Raw genomic sequence first — 12,750 nt, forward strand, 5'->3', positions numbered from 1 at the left:
ATAGTCATAGGGAGAAAGTCTCTGAAGGAAGGAAAGAATTAGAGATTAAAAAAGAAAAATATTTTCTATGTTAAAAATGGAGAGAAACATGCATCTGGATCTCATTTGATTTGTTTCACTCATCAGCACACAAGTAATTATTTTCAATAATGATTACAATTTAATATATTATCTTTTTTTTTTAAATAAGAGGGAATCAGGTGTGGTGATATACATCTTTAAAGATTTGTTTATTATATATGTAAGTCCACTATAGCTGTCTTCAGACACACCACAAGAGGGCATCAGATCTCATTATGGACGGTTGTGAGCCACCACGTGGCTGCTGGGATTTGAACTCACGACCTTCAGAAGAGCAGTCAGCACTCTTAACCACGGAGCTATCTCTCCAGCCCTATATATCATCTTTAAAGGAGATCACAATAAGGCAGACTTAGAGAATGAAGGGACTGAGAAATGCACTGCTGTATTAAATAAAGGCCATAGAACAGAGGCTAGAGGGTCCTTTACATCAGAATAAGAAACCTTAGAAGAATCCAATCCGGAACCTGCATTAACAGCAAAAAGAGTAATTCCAGATAAGGGAAGAGCCACCAGGGCTTAAGGAGATTACAGAATGGCAGCCTATGGAGATGTAAGAGTAACAAGCTTCAGCTACAAACCCGCACGGTCAGGTCAGGTAGTGTCAAGGATCAGTTGCTGGATGAAGATCTATATGCGGAGTTAAAAATACAAATTCTGTTCATTGACGTCACCTTAGAGCAATGCCGTACAATAGATTATATGTTTCATTTTGTAGAGTTTGGAGAATTAAGATACATACATGTGTTAATACATCACACTACTGATACATATTCAGAATTCCGATGGGCTTTGCCTTGAATTCGGAAGGTGAATCTGAGATTGCACATTTATTGGAAATGATGGCTATTGGGGTCCAGGCGTCTCCCCACGAACCACATGTACACCCATCTCAGTCAGATAGGGATAGATTCTTGAGCATTAACCCCAGGACTTCTCGATCAGGGCTTCAGACCAGACTTGGGAGCTGACCGCGACCATGAATGTTTCCCAGGGCCAGTTTATAAAGGCACACAGTGACCTCATGTGCAGGTGCAGGCCCAGTGGTCGGCTCTGACTCAAGCTATTTTGGCTGGATAGACAGCAGTTCTAACTGATCTTTATTCTGATTGGTCCTAAGTGGCGCTTACAGTAGTGGAATTTCTTAGGGTTAACAAAATACAGAACATTACAGGGTGTGTGGTCAGCATGACCCTGCTCTGAGTCAAGCTGTTTCCTGTGTCAGCAACACTATGAAATGAGTGGCAGGCATGGAATAGAATGGCTACAGAGATGCTGATGCTGGGGAGCAGGCTTCACCAATGGCTATGTTGGAAATGCCTTTACACATGGAAGCCGATGATACTCCAGCATATATGTCCATTATAATACAATGCAACGCTTTAGACATTATGGCATGAAGCATGTTACAGAAATACCTTACAGTCCTACAGGCCAGGCTATTGTAGAGAGATCTAATAAGACTTTAAAAGAAGGGGCTTGGGCGGTGGTGGTGTACACCTTTAATCCCAGCACTTGGGAGGCAGAGGCAGGTAGATTTCTGAGTTCGAGGCCAGCCTGGTCTACAAAGTGAGTTCCAGGACAGCCAGGGCTACACAGAGAGAAAACCCTGTCTTGTAAAACCAAAAAAAAAAAAAAAAAAAAAAAAAAGAAGAAGAAGAAGGGGCTCTTAGGACATAAGGGGGATCTGAGATCTCCCAGAGTTATATTAAATAATGCTTTATTGACTTTAAATTTTTAAAATGTCAATGAGGTAAATAACATAAATGCTAAAATAAACTAAAATTTATCAAGGACCACTGGATTAGATCAGCTTAAATATATGAGGCTCTAAATTTATAGTCTCAGAATGGAAAGAAGGAAATGTGTTCCTTTGGGGGAGAGATTTTACATTTGTTTTCACAGGGAAAGAAAAAGATCCGTTCCAAATTGGTAATCAGATTTGAAGATACTGACTGGAAACAGAAAGAAACCATGAAGACCAACAAAACAGGTAAAGTATATGTTCCCTGCATGGGAACAGCTCTGAGACCAGCTGAGACATGAAAATGTCTCCAGGAGGCAGAGGCAGAGGCAGAGGCAGAGGCAGAGGCAGAGGCAGAGGCAGAGGCAGAGGCAGAGGCAGAGGCAGAGGCAGAGGCAGAGGCAGAGGCAGAGGGGCAGAGGGGCAGAGGGGCAGAGGGGCAGAGGGGCAGAGGGGCAGAGGGGCAGAGGGGCAGAGGGGCAGAGAGGCAGAGAGGCAGAGAGGCAGAGAGGCAGAGAGAGAGGCAGAGAGGCAGAGAGGCAGAGAGGCAGAGAGAGAGGCAGAGAGAGAGGCAGAGAGAGAGGCAGAGAGGCAGAGAGGCAGAGAGGCAGAGAGAGAGGCAGAGAGGCAGAGAGGCAGAGAGGCAGAGAGAGAGGCAGAGAGAGAGGCAGAGAGAGAGGCAGAGAGAGAGGCAGAGAGAGAGGCAGAGAGAGAGGCAGAGAGAGAGGCAGAGAGAGAGGCAGAGAGAGAGGCAGAGAGAGAGGCAGAGAGAGAGGCAGAGAGAGAGGCAGAGAGAGAGGCAGAGAGAGAGGCAGAGAGAGAGGCAGAGAGAGAGGCAGAGAGAGAGGCAGAGAGAGGGGCAGAGAGAGGGGCAGAGAGAGGGGCAGGCAGAGGGGCAGGCAGAGGGGCAGGCAGAGGGGCAGGCAGAGGGGCAGGCAGAGGGGCAGGCAGAGGGGCAGGCAGAGGGGCAGGCAGAGGGGCAGGCAGAGGGGCAGGCAGAGGGGCAGGCAGAGGGGCAGGCAGAGGGGCAGAGGGGCAGAGGGGCAGAGGGGCAGAGGGGCAGAGGGGCAGAGGGGCAGAGAGGCAGAGGCAGAGAGGCAGAGGCAGAGAGGCAGAGGCAGGGGCAGGGCAGAGGGCAGGGGCAGAGGCAGAGAGGGCAGGGGCAGAGGCGAGAGGGGCAGGGGCAGAGAGAGCAGAGAGGGGCAGAGGCAGAGAGGGGCAGAGGCAGAGAGGGGCAGAGGCAGAGAGGGGCAGAGGCAGAGAGGGGCAGAGGCAGAGAGGGGCAGGGGCAGAGAGGGGCAGAGGCAGAGAGGGGCAGAGGGGCAGAGAGGGGCAGAGGGGCAGAGGGGCAGAGAGGCAGAGAGGCAGAGGGGCAGAGAGGCAGAGGGGCAGAGAGGCAGAGGGGCAGAGAGGCAGAGGGGCAGAGAGGCAGAGAGGCAGAGAGGCAGAGAGAGGCAGAGGCAGAGAGAGGAGAGGCAGAGAGAGGAGAGGCAGAGAGAGGAGAGGCAGAGGCAGAGAGGCAGAGGCAGAGAGAGGAGAGGCAGAAGCAGAGAGGCAGAGGCAGAGAGGCAGAGGCAGAGAGGCAGAGGCAGAGAGGCAGAGGCAGAGGCAGAGGCAGAGGCAGAGGCAGAGGAGGCAGAGGCAAGCGGATTTCAGAGTTTGAGGCCATCCTGGTCTACAGTGTGAAAATGTCTCCAGCCAGAACGTCAGCTATGCATAGCCAATAACTGTGAGCTACAGAATAATTGTGATTTATCATGCCATCCTTTCAAGTGGCATAGATAGAAATTTATATTTCAGTTTGGTTATACGATCCAAACTAACTTGTAAAGAAAGAGGTGCCTGACCTGCTTAAGCAGAGCAGGGGACCATCTTTAACTGAGGTGTGTGTACTGCACATTCTATGCATATCTTATTTCAGAAATGTATATTACCTGTGAGAATTTTGTGTCTGCACACACCAGTAAAGTCAGTGCAGCCCTTACAACATTCTCCTTGAGGATGCTGAGACATATTTATTTCAGCATCTTGCTTGATCCAACCTTGACTGCAGCTGTTTCATCAAAACTTGCTTCCAGAACAACATCAAAGAAATCTGCTGTGGTGGTTTGAATAGGTTTGGCCCCATAGATTCATTTGAATGCTTGATTTATGGGGAGTGGCACTATTAGGAATTGTGGCCTTGTTGGAAAAGTATGTCACTGTGGGAGTGGACTTTTAGGACTCCTATGCTCAGGTTTCACCCAGCATAGATGAAACCCTCCTCCTGGCTGCCTGTGGATCATGATATAGAATTCTCTGTTATTCCAGTACCCAGTCTGCCTGGACACTGTTACAGGATATTTGAACCTGTTTCTAGCTGTGGTGTGCCTCAACCCTCAGCACACACCTTTAATCCCTCAGGCTGGAACACAGACAGACACACCTTTAGTTCACACCTTTAATCCCAAACAATGAAGGTAAAGTTAGTTTGTAGAAGGAAGCACCCATATTAGTGACTGATGTCTAATTGAGTAGCAGACAAAGTGACAAATCAGAGAAAATCTGACAAAATAGGATATACCCAACTCTCAGGGGAAGAGAGAGGAAAGGGAAGCTACTTAGGGGAGACAGACAGTACAGGAGAAAGAGAGCATAGTCCAGGAATACAGGAGAGCTTGTGGAGAACAGCGCAGTAGAGTTGAGGGGAAGAGTAGAGCAGCAGAGAGAGGGAGGAGGAGAGTTTTACAGAGACATTGAAGAGAGAACAAGCTTGATACAGGTAAAGACAGGACAAGCAAGGGAACGAGAAGAAGACAGAATGTTAGAAAAGGTTGCTGGAGTTAGCTTGAGATCAAGCAGAGCAATCCACAGGTCCAGAAAAGAGCCAGATTGAATCATTCAGCTGGAAGAGGACTTTGAGCCAGAGCAGCTGAGTTGAACCAGACAGATCAGAAAGAACTAGGAAGGGGTGAGCTGCTTCGACAGTATTTCTCAGAGGCTGAAAACATTTTAGGGCTAAATAAGATTGTATAGTGGCTAGAATCTTCCAGGACTGGGCCTAGGATAGCAGACAGAGGCAGTGAGCCTCCCAGACAACAATTACAGCAGAAGAATAAAAGTCATTTTTATAGGACACTGCCATGCTTTCCACTGTGGTGATAATAGACTGAACCTATGAAACTATAAGCCAGCTCCAATGAAATGTTGTCCTCCTAAGAGTTGCTTTGGTCATGGTGTCCTCTCACAGCAATAGAAACCCTAACTGAGACAGCTGCTGACCCCAGATGACCCCAACTCATCCAGCATCACAGGCTGTTAAGCCCCGGATTTTCTTAGCACACAGGGACTGAACAACAAATGCTACAGCTTAGCTTTCTTAAAATTGACCAATATTCCCATTTTCTAGGGGGCACCCAATGGAAAACGATACCCCAAATCAGCAGTAAGCAGTTTTGTGAGAGTGATGCCCTTGTTCCCAAGAGGTGGGTTGAATGGTTTTTGATAGTTCATATATTGTGACCTTCCCTGCCCCCAGGGATCATCAGACTATATAGGTCCACAGGGCAAAGGGAACAGAGATGACTGAATTTGGGGGAGGGGTTCAGAAGCCCTGTGAGTAGATATGAAAATGATGACACTGGGCCCAACTGTGGGGAGGCAGATCAACTAACTTTACTTGGACTGATTCAAGGCTTAAATAATTTTGGGGGACGGGGTGAGGGGTGGGAGATGGGGAGGGGTGAGTATCCAGGATGGGCAAAGCCATTGGCTGAAAGCTTAAGATAACATGCCTCATTAGCATAGAGAGTCACTTCAGGAATCTTAGGCACTAGTTGAATGGGTTTTTATGAGGAGAAAGGAAGCTGAACCTGTAATCCTAACGGGTCTGCAGGTAGAGGCATGTGGGGGGTCTTGAACTTCCTAGACAAGGTCAGAGAAGGGCAAGTCCTGCCAGTGAAGACAGACCTCCTTATCGCACCGAGCTCAGAAGGCTATTGGACAATGGTAGACTTTGACCTTAATTAGCAGGGTTTTCCTACAATGAATGTTTGTATCATTTAAGGGCAGTGGTTACAAGCTGTTATGATCTTGGACAAGAAGGAATCAAAATGAGGGAGGTTAGATTCAGGATTTCCTTTTCTCTCTTCTATCCCTTCTCTCCTATCTAGTATTAGGGGGAGGCTTGGGAGGACGGGAATGAAGAGAGAAAGGGGGATATCAGAATAATAGGAATAAAGGGTAGATTATTGGATCTACTCTTAGACTATAGAGCTGCTACTAGCCAAAAATCTTATATTGGTATAGATCTTTGTATATCAATACAAATTTCAAAATTAAGATTATATTTGGTTACATTTGTATAGATCTTTGTATATTGGTACAGATTAGGATTATGTTTTGCTACAACATTACTATGTATGTATGTTTCAACTCTTGTTTAAGGTATTGTACCTCTATGAAATGTCAAGTTCTAGTCCTCTTGAAAGCTGCTATTACAACTCTTTAGGATAATTAAATGCAATTTTATTACAGAAATGTGTTTGCAAGGTTGAACAGATAGGAAATAGCCAGAAACAAGCAGTGTTTGTTTCTTCATTAATACTATAGATAGATGGTCTTCAAAAACGTCAAAGATCCACAGTACCGCATTTAAAAATGTGTTATCCTTAAAAGGCTTTTATGACAATGAGACAGTTCTCCTCTTGGTAGATGATGAGCACTGAAGAATCTCATGTAGTTTGCTTCGTATGTAGCAAGCTAGCCACTGGACAAGAAACTGCCCTTGCTTCAATTGCTGACAGAATGCTGTCCAAAATGGACAAATGGATGCAGAGAAGTCAGCTGCTCAGCTTTGCCAAGATAGGGTAAGCAGTCCTTCATAATTCCTGCTTCACCCAAATGTCTGTCAGACATTCTGGGCCAGAAGGCTGAAGATGATGCTCCAATGACAGGGAAATTGCGGGGGACTCTCTAGGCATCCAGCTGTCTCTGCTGTTTCTATAGTTTTAGAAGTGACTTGCCTGTACCTCCTGCATACTCAGGTAATATTAACTTTGATGGAGTTGAAGATGGATAGTTATAGTCTCACAGTTAAGCTTTTTTACCCTGTTTGCTTTGTTAACAAAATATACAAAAGATCTAGTCATGAGATAACAACATATCAAAATAAATTCACCAGCTTTTCAGTAGATAGCTGAAAATATAGTTCCTATTTTTGTACAAGTTTTTATATAGACTTTATTAATGCTTGAGGTTTTAAAAGGCTTCTTTCACCTTTTTCCTCTCTTTGGTCTCATATGAATCTAAGAATAACAAAAGATTAGGATTTGTTTAGGATTTAGGAAAATGTTCTTAAGGTCTAAGATGTTTTTAGATTGGTAATATACGTTATGATAGAAATTGATTTAAGTACAGAACTCTGAACTCACCAAGATGATCTAGATAATAGAATACTTTCTCCAAGGTCGCCAAATACATATGAACTGGACACTGGGAATGTAGATCTTACTTGATAGTTTACATAGTTATTATTGTATATAGTCTATTATTATAAGAGAATTTATTAGACTAAAGGGGGAAAATATAGAGATAGTTTCTTGTATACTATGTAAAAGCATTCACCTGTCAATTAAAAGATATTGGCCAATGAGCTGAGGCAGGATTAGAAGGAGAGAGAGAGAGAGAGAGAGAGAGAGAGAGAGAGAGAGAGAGAGAGAGATTGAGAGATTGAGGAATTCTGGGTTTGAGTCAGGCTGGAGAGATTCACCTGGACACAGAGAAAGATGGCTGCATGAAAGTGAAGACCAGGTAGCCAGGCACATAGCAAGACTATGTAGACACTTAGACTAGAATAAACCAGATAATTGAGTTTATGAGCTAGCCAGGGAACAGGCCCAAGCTTATGGCCTGTGCATTTATTCATAAGTATAATTAAGTCTCCGAGTTGTTATTTCAGGGAACTTATGTGCAAGTAGGAAAGCCTGTAGTTACAAATGGCACCCATGAGGGGGCATTGAATCAAGGCCGAGCCTGAAAGTTCCTGGTGGAAGGCGTGAACAAGCATGCCCTGGAAACAAAGCAGGCTCCTAGGTAGATATGGGGAACTGAAGGCAGCTCTCTGATGTGAGCCTCGGCTAGCAGTGGGAGCCTGGCTAGGTAGTTGGGTCCAAAATCCAACAGTGAGTGCTTCCAGGCAGAGAGCCTTCCCCCAAGCGTTACAGCTCAGTAAATGCAGCCAGACCCAGATGATCCTTGCTGAAATAGCTTGTGTGCTTTATTCTAGGTCAACAGGGACTAGCTGAGCCTCAGGGAGTGGGGTGGGATTCTGTGGATAAGTGCATTCTATTGGCTGAGACTGTGACACTCACGGTGCTCTATTTGCTTGGGGAAGAATTCCAGGCGCTGTGCTATATGACTGACGCTTGTGATCACCTAGTTGGAGGTAGTGGTTACAGCCTCGAAGCAGGCCCGGGGACAAGGAGGAAGTTAGCTGAGCTCTCCAGGGTCTGAGCAGGCTCCACCTCACAATCCCATTCCCATTCCTCTGATGGATGCCCGTGTGCCCTACAGATGGGCTCAGGAAGTGTGGAGTGAGGTGGCTGGAGGTGAGACTAGTAGTAGAGAGCCAGAAGAACCGCAACCCCAAAAATCAGCACAGTTACCATTTGCTATGAAGGTTGCTGCATGGAGACAGTATTTCTTTTATAGAGAGCTGCTTTAAAGCAAGAATGTTAAAGTAGCAGTAAACCATATTGGAGGCCTGAGTGTATATGTCCTTAGGTGTGGCTCACACCTCTCCACGTAGTTCCTGGGTCTCAGAAATACAACTTCTGTTTTGTATTGTTAGCTTTTGTTTCTAGTAAAGATATCCTAACTTCCTGTATCTCTGTGATCTGGGGTTTGCCTTATCAACTGTAGTCTTGCCATGGATACAGTGGTCACCATCCTGTGACCTCATTTAAGTTGCTTAGCAACCTCTCAAGTGAAGAATCTCATAAACTCTTCATATGGCTATTGTTAAGATAAATGAAATGAATAAACTCTTGTTTAAGAAGCTCACTGTGGGGCTGGCAAGATGGCTCAGTGGTTAAGAGCACCGACTGCTCTTCCGAAGGTCCTGAGTTCAAATCCCAGCAACCATCTGTAATGAGATCTGATGCTCTCTTCTGGTGTGTCTGGTGTGTCTGAAGTCAGCTACAGTGTACTTACATATAACAATAAATACATCTTTAAAAAAAGGAGAAGAAGGAGGAGAAATAAATACATCTTTAAAAAAAGAAAGAAGAAGAAGAAGAAGAAGAAGAAGAAGAAGAAGAAGAAGAAGAAGAAGAAGAAGAAGAAGAAGAAGAAGAAGAAGAAGAAGAAGAAGAAGGAAGAAGAAGCAGCAGCAGCAGCAGCAGCAGCAGCTCACTTTGAGAAGTCCTGGTTGGTTTTATTTTTTTCTGTTTGCTGAATTATTTTGTTTCTGTCAGCTTGACACAAGCTAGTCATCTGAGAAGGGAGAACCTCAGCTGAGAAAAGCCTTATATCAGATTGGCCTGTAAGCAAGCCATGGGCCATTTTTCTTCCTTCAGTTATTGATGTGGAAGAAGCCAGTCCATTGTGGGTGGTGTCCCCACTGGAGAGAGGGTCCTGGGTCATATAAGCAAACTGAGGAGCAAGCCAGTAAGCAGCATCCCTCCATGGCTCTGCTTCAGTTCTGTCTCCAGGTTCCTGCTCTGACTTGCTTTGATGATGGGCTGTGACATATAAGCCAAATAAACCCTTTCCTTCCAAGTTGCTTTTGGCCATGGTGTTTTATCACAGCAATAGAATCACTAAGTCGCGCACACTCGTGTTCTTGGATGTGCCTCACTCCTTTCCTGAGTACCCTTCTGTGGCTAAATCTGCATTTCACATATCTTTCTAACATACTGGCTCGTCATGAAAATTCCTTTCTTCAGTGAGGCCGAGAACCCAGTTTCACTTGAGTGGACATCTCTGAAAAGAGTTCCTTTGGTTGCTGGGCAAGGTCCCAGGGACTAGTGTGAAGCTGTGTCTCTACCCCGGTTGCCACTGTCTATGAGAACAAGTTTGGAGGTTGGCATGGATTGGATAATGGCATAGAAGGAAATGTCTTCATGTTACATAGCAAAGATACATAAGTTCTTTATCTACTGTGTGGAGCCAGAGCAGCAAAGTAAGTGTAAGCATCCGCGCACATATGGGATGGCAGGGCACAGGGAAGCTTACAGGGACAACAGACAAAAGCATGGACCGCAGGCTGAGGAAAGCATTAACAACGCACAATCCCATCACTTGTACTGCTTTGCAGAGAAGAGCAAGATGGACAGCTTCTGAACAGGGAAACTATTTTGCTCTCTGAAATACACAGTTCTTTCAGCTACATTTTTTGGCATGCCAGCAGGATAAAAATCCTGTCATATTTCTTCTGCAACATATGTTTGGCTTTCTGGTTTGGTCCTTATCTATCTCCATCTTGGAACAATTCTTAGGACAAAGTCCATCTTTGGTTCAAAAATGTTCTACTCCTAATTTCCTTTTCATCTCTTCATCCTCTTACTAGGATATTTTTACCCTGTTTGCTTTGGTAACAAAATATCCAAAAGATCTAGTCACGAGACAGAAACATCAAACTAAATTCACCAACTTTTCAATAGATAGCTGAATCCAAACTGGATTTATAACAGAATGAAACAAACTACATCATTTATCCATATGTAGCTGACCTACAAGTTCCTATTTTTGTTGAAGTTTATTAATGCTTGAGGTTTTGAAAAGTTCCTTTACATTTCCCCCCTCTTTGGTCCCACGTGAATCTAAGATTATCTGTAGCCATGGCTGACCACAATAACATTTTAATTCATTTTTAGTAGCAAAACTATTTTAGAATAAGGGGGGGGAGGAGGCAGAAACAACAACAACAACACAGAAAGCAGCTGATGTTAGAAAACAGAAGGTGCTGGAGAGATGGCTCAGAAGTTAAGAGCACTGACTGCTCTTCCGGAGGTTCTGAGTTCAATTCCCAGCAACCACATGGTGGCTCACAACCATCTGTAATGAGATAAGTAATAACATCTATAATAATCTTCTGGACTTCAGGCATACATGCAGCCAGAGTGCTGTATACATAATAAATAGATCTTTAGAAAACAGAAGGCAGGAAGAGGAAAGCTTAGAGAGTGGAATGGAGTAGCCTCTTTCTGAGCAGGGTTCTTCTCTACCATCTCTTATGGTCCTTAAGAGATAATATCAGACCAAGGAAGGGCCTTAGTGGTTCTTGGTCAGAGAAAGACTTGAATGACAGAGACAGCCGCAGAGATTTAATGAGAAATCATTTATCTGAGCAAAGTAAAGTGTACTACCATCATTTTTCTGATGAGGAAGATGTGTATTTCCAGTGTGTATTTTGATTAATTTTGAAGATTTTCTCTTAGTCACAGATTTTCAGCAATTTTCTGTTTTGTGGGATATGTTGAGTGTTTTAGATCTATGGATGCATTACTTATTTGACTGTAAAAGGTCCCAACAGGCTCATGAGCTAAACCCTTGGCTCCAACCTGGTGGTGCTGTTTTGGCAGTTTCTGTGAACTATTAAGTTGCTGTGTTCTGGGAGGATGTACACCGCCGAGGATGTACACTGAAGGTTCGCTTAGCCCCGTGTCCTTACTGTGTGCTTCCTGTCTATGAAGAGGTGAATAATCTATTCCTCTATGTGTCCTCACTGCCACGAGTTCTGTGCACAGGATCAAGCAACCTCTGATAAACCACGAGCCACAATGAAAATTTCCTTATTAAATTATGCTCCATTTATGTAGCTGAGTGGATTACAGGCCTTAAACAGCCAAACATAACTCAAATTTGTGTGTGTGTGTGTAAGCCAGAGGGTGACCTTGGCTGTTAATTAGCTCATCTTCAGTCCCTTGTTCAGTGTTGCCTGTGTCAGGCTAGCTGGCCTTTCAGCTTCCAAGAATTCTCTTATCTCTGCCTCTTGTCTCTCATTAGAGGCATGCTGAGATCCAAACCAGATGCACACTCACATCTGACGTTTATGAGGATTCCACGGATCCAATCTCCAATTGGCAGGATGGTGCAGCAAGTGCTTCAGCCACTTTATGAGTGCTTTTGGTTTTTCAACTTTATGAGTGCTTTAACCACTTATAAAAGGAAAGCTTGGGGCTGGAGAGATGGCTCAGCAGTTAAGAGCACTGACTGCTCTTCCAAACGTCCTGAGTTCAAATCCCAGCAACCACATGGTGGCTCGCAACCATCTTGTAACAAGATCTGATGTCCTTCTTCTGTTGTGTATGAAGACAACTACAGTGTACTTACGTAAAACTTTGGGCTGGAGTGAGCGGGGCTGGAGCGAGCAGAGGTCCTGAGTTCAATTTCCAGCAACCATATGATGGCTCAGAACCATCTGTACAACTACAGCATGCTCATATACATAAAATAAATCTTAAAAAAAAAATGAAAGGAAAGCTTGAACCCTCTTCTGTCACAGCTTACATAAAAAAAACTCATTATCATTATTTTTCATTACAAATACTTGTATATATCGGGGGGTAGGTTATGTGTAAGTGCAGCTGTCTTCTCCAGCACTTTTCAGATTTATTTTTATTAATTTTTAAACCCACAAACAAGTTCTGCTTGTTTCTTCTTTATGACTTCATTTGCTGGTCATTATGTCCATGTTTTTTTTATTATATACATGACTATAAAAGCTATTTATTCTAAAGTCCGTGTCTGCTTGTTCTGTCCTGTGTGGGTCAGTTTGGAGTAAGTTTTTCCTCTGCTTTATTGCAGGTCTAACATGTTTTTTTTAAATATGTATTTCTTTAGTTTTTCATTATATGGTGTTTCTAAAGATTTATTTATTTTACATGTATGAGAGTTTTGCCTTCTTGTGTGTCTGAACACCACACATGCTGGTGCCAGAGGAG

The 12,750-nt window shown here is 44.2% G+C and overlaps 1 long non-coding RNA gene across 3 annotated transcripts in view; it reads left to right on the plus strand.

Moving 5' to 3' along the window:
- Positions 1-12,037, plus strand: part of C730034F03Rik — a 17,357-nt gene extending 5,320 nt beyond the window's left edge. Inside the window, exons 2-4 of one of the 3 annotated variants that reach the window (XR_875570.1) lie at positions 1,987-2,074; positions 5,214-5,289; positions 11,813-12,037. This is a non-coding gene — a long non-coding RNA (RIKEN cDNA C730034F03 gene). Of the gene's footprint in view, positions 1-1,986; positions 2,075-5,213; positions 5,510-6,517; positions 9,584-11,812 lie in introns of those variants that run through there. The other 2 variants (XR_875569.2, XR_875568.2) reach the window with 2 other exon arrangements.
- The last annotated feature ends 713 nt before the right edge of the window (positions 12,038-12,750 follow it).

This window comes from Mus musculus, chromosome 15 (assembly GCF_000001635.26).
Source record: "Mus musculus strain C57BL/6J chromosome 15, GRCm38.p6 C57BL/6J".
Lineage (NCBI taxonomy): Eukaryota > Metazoa > Chordata > Mammalia > Rodentia > Muridae > Mus > Mus musculus.